We start from the raw sequence: 3,602 nt of genomic DNA on the forward strand, positions 1-3,602 counted from the left end.
TCTTTGAAAAAAAAGGACTGAGTCAAGCGTCTATTCACAAAAATGACTCGAAAAAATGAATGTAACGTACATTGAATTTTTTTTTTTTTGAAGATTCAATTTTTTATTCGCGTACATCAGGTAGATGAGAATTCGACTCGGATTCGGATTGAAAAGATCGCATTGTGGCTATGACATACTCCGCGCTGAATTGAGGGACACCGATTTGTCAGTGCGGATGCCCTTGCAACGTATACATATATATGTTCGTTGACGCGCTCGATCAATTTACACTTTACATGAAAGTTGTAAAAAGAGGAAGTCAGTTATAGACCAGTTGTTAACTCACGGTCTACGTAATACACATCAATCGAAACGAACGGCAGTCCATTGACCGTTGCCTGTCGTTTCTATGAATAGTGGAATCGATATAGGGTTCACGAACTCTCGCAAGCGGCGATGGCAAGTTCTCGGATGAGGACGACACCGGATTGATCGTGTCGGGAAGGTGAAGGATCACTGACGTATTCCGCAGAAAAAATAAAGAAGAGATTGTTAATCAGTTATTTCTGGAGATTCGTTTTATAAACAACTTGGATTCTCTTAGGCCTGGCTGTTCCATCTTTTGGTAAGTATCAAGTAAATTTAATTGTTAGGTAAACCTTTGCGGATCGCAAGGGTTTACCTAATAGTTAAATTTACTTGATATTTATCAAAAGGTGGAACAACTGGGTCTTAACGATAAGTTTGGATATTAAACGAATTGGACGTCAGACATAAAACTGTTCAAGAACACAGTTATTTGTACTCTCTCTCTCTCTCTCTCTCTCTCTCTCTCTCTCTCTCTCTCTCTCTGTCTGTGTCTCGAAGAGAGTTTTAGTATTTTTATTCCTAAATTAATTTGATTTAAGAAAAAGTGATATGTACCCAATCAGCAGACTATTTTTGTAAATGTATTTTTTTGAATATTTAAAACGTATAATAAATAATAAATATTTAAAAGCATTTAAAAACGTCTGCTGATTTGGTATCTGACACACTATGTTGTACATTATGTGTGTGTGTGTGTGTGTGTGTGTGTGTGTGTATGCATGCTTTATATTAAAGATTAAATCATATTATTTCAATTTAAAATAGTAAATGGGTAATATTTGTCATAATTGTTAATTTTAAAATATATTTTATAAAGAAAATTAATTATATTTATGAAATAATTCTAATAAACGTTATTGCGTTATTACATTAAATTACATGATATTAACAATATAATTTATTTATAGAATAGAAAAATGTATTTAATAATTGATATAGAAATATTATTAAACACCAAAAAAAAGATCTTAGACTGAAGGATGACATTTCTTTTCTATCTTGTCTTATTTACATATCGATCTCTCGCTCTAATTTTTAACGTTTTATAATTTATTCTTATAATCTCTAATAAATCAAATTTTTTCTATAAAATGTATATGCATTTGTAATATACACTATTTCATTAAATTAAAATTTTTTCACAAGATATACTACACGGAAAAAATGACTTAGAAGTGGTAACTAATTATCAGTAGCTAGTTCGATATTTTCTATCGGTGCTAAAAATTGACTATTAAAGATAAAATATATTTGCTGCAAAATACAGTTTTATTAGCTAAAATAAAATGTGTGTTTTAACACGTGTAGCTAAAAAAGTGGCAGCTATTCCTCAATATCTTAATCCCGGACTACAATTAATGTTGCAAGTCTTAAATCGTAAAAATTGACCATGGTCGATTATTCTCCTCATATTCAACTATGATTGGTCAATTTCTTACGGCTCAAGGCTTACTACACCTGTTGTAGACCGGGACTTAGGAGCGTGAAACTATGTACGCATTTGCTAAACATTATTTGATTCTAGCAGCGAATATTTCTTGCTGTAACTGCTAGTTTTAATAACTAATAAATTTAGCTTCGGCAGCAACGATATTAGCTGTCCCTATTTTAAAGACACATCTTAGTTGCTACAACTAAATTTTAGCTTGTTGGCTAATTTTTTCTCTGCGTGTAGTTTGGATTTTATAAATAAATTAAAGTATTGTTATATAAATAAACAAGAAACCTGGCAAGCATGGCCCATTAGCTCAGTTGGTTAGAGCGTCGTGCTAATAACGCGAAGGTCGCGGGTTCGATCCCCTCATGGGCCAAGTAATTTTTTTTAACAAAATCTTTATGCAAGACGAGTTTCATCATTTTTTTCAAATGAATTGCAAGTTGCAGTGAAAGCATTGTCGCTTAAAGACATGTAAATACAGAAGATCATTAATTCAACTCGTCACAGAGTTGCATTGTGAAACGAACATCGCAGTTTTGATTACTTAATAATCTATGATATTTTTTCTTTAACAAAGATTCATGAAAGATGAGTTTTTATTTCACAAGTGTTTTGCGAAGTTGAATGGAAAACACTGTCGTAAGGTTACACTACCGAATAGGCCCATTAGCTCAGTTGGTTAGAGCGTCGTGCTAATAACGCGAAGGTCGCGGGTTCGATCCCCCCATGGGCCATCTCTTTTTTTTTCTAATCAAATTTATAGAGTAGTAACTTTATTTTCATGAGTAAAGTACAGCATAATAATTAAAATTATTTTAATTTATTTTAATTTTTGCAATCGTGAATTTCATAGCGGTGAATTTTATAAGAATTTGATATTAACGGAAATCGTAAACAAAGGCTGAGAGGAAAGTTATACAGCTGTTCAATTTGTTTCAAAAATTTATATTTATTTTTATTGATAGAAAAGATTTAATTATATACTCCCTAATTTTCAAATTTGCTCTGTTACTTTTATAATTGCAGGGAACATATAATTAAATATTGTAAAATATACAGGTATGTTAAAAAATATCATAAATTAAATATTACACATTTAATTAAATATTCTAAATTATACAGATACGTTAAAAAAATTCCAAACTCTAATAAATTAAATTCGTTCCCTATGCATTTATCTATTCTTGATTAGTTAGAAAATGAAACAAGAAAATGAAACCGATATATTACCGACATTTGATACATTAGCTTTAGCTGGAGGCAAGAACGCTGATCGATAAAATAAATTTCTTGCATTTTGAAATTGTATGCAATCGTCATTGTTGTTTGAACACAATAAGTTTACACCATTATTTCAAATTTTACGTTGTTTCTTTTCATGTTATGATTCAGAGGACTAAAATTAATTGCTACATTTTGCGTAGCAATAATAATAAACGCGTCGCACTGCCTCGAGAGTGCGTGAGTGTCAAAGATTACGAGTTGAGGAGGCACTGGTATGTACGAAGCCAAACAAGCGGAACAAAAAGTTCTTCATCCTGATATAAAAACGGCGTCATAATGGCTCCGAAATGATTATCAAAGGTCACTTTTCGATCAGTCAGGGTCCATTTTATTAACGTTATTTTAACGTTGTCGTTACTCCGCTTGGAGAGAACGATCGGTAAAGTGGATTCGTACTCACCACCTGCGAATGCGAAGATGGCGGAGTCGGTGGGGGCGGAAGGGTACGATACCCGGGCAGCCACCTGTCGCGCGCATGCGCAGGTCGCGCGTCGCGCGTCGCGCAGGACACCTTGCCGCCCGCGACGGA

General features: G+C 33.3%; 2 non-coding genes across 2 annotated transcripts; both read left to right on the forward strand.

The window, feature by feature from the left end:
• The first annotated feature begins 2,088 nt into the window (after positions 1 to 2,088).
• On the forward strand, positions 2,089 to 2,162 carry Trnai-aau. Its single transcript has one exon. It is a non-coding gene; the product is annotated as a tRNA-Ile (tRNA).
• Positions 2,163 to 2,449: 287 nt separating this feature from the next.
• Positions 2,450 to 2,523, forward strand: Trnai-aau. Its single transcript has one exon. It is a non-coding gene; the product is annotated as a tRNA-Ile (tRNA).
• The last annotated feature ends 1,079 nt before the right edge of the window (positions 2,524 to 3,602 follow it).

This window comes from Solenopsis invicta, chromosome 7 (genome assembly GCF_016802725.1).
Source record: "Solenopsis invicta isolate M01_SB chromosome 7, UNIL_Sinv_3.0, whole genome shotgun sequence".
NCBI classification, from domain to species: Eukaryota; Metazoa; Arthropoda; class Insecta; order Hymenoptera; family Formicidae; genus Solenopsis; species Solenopsis invicta.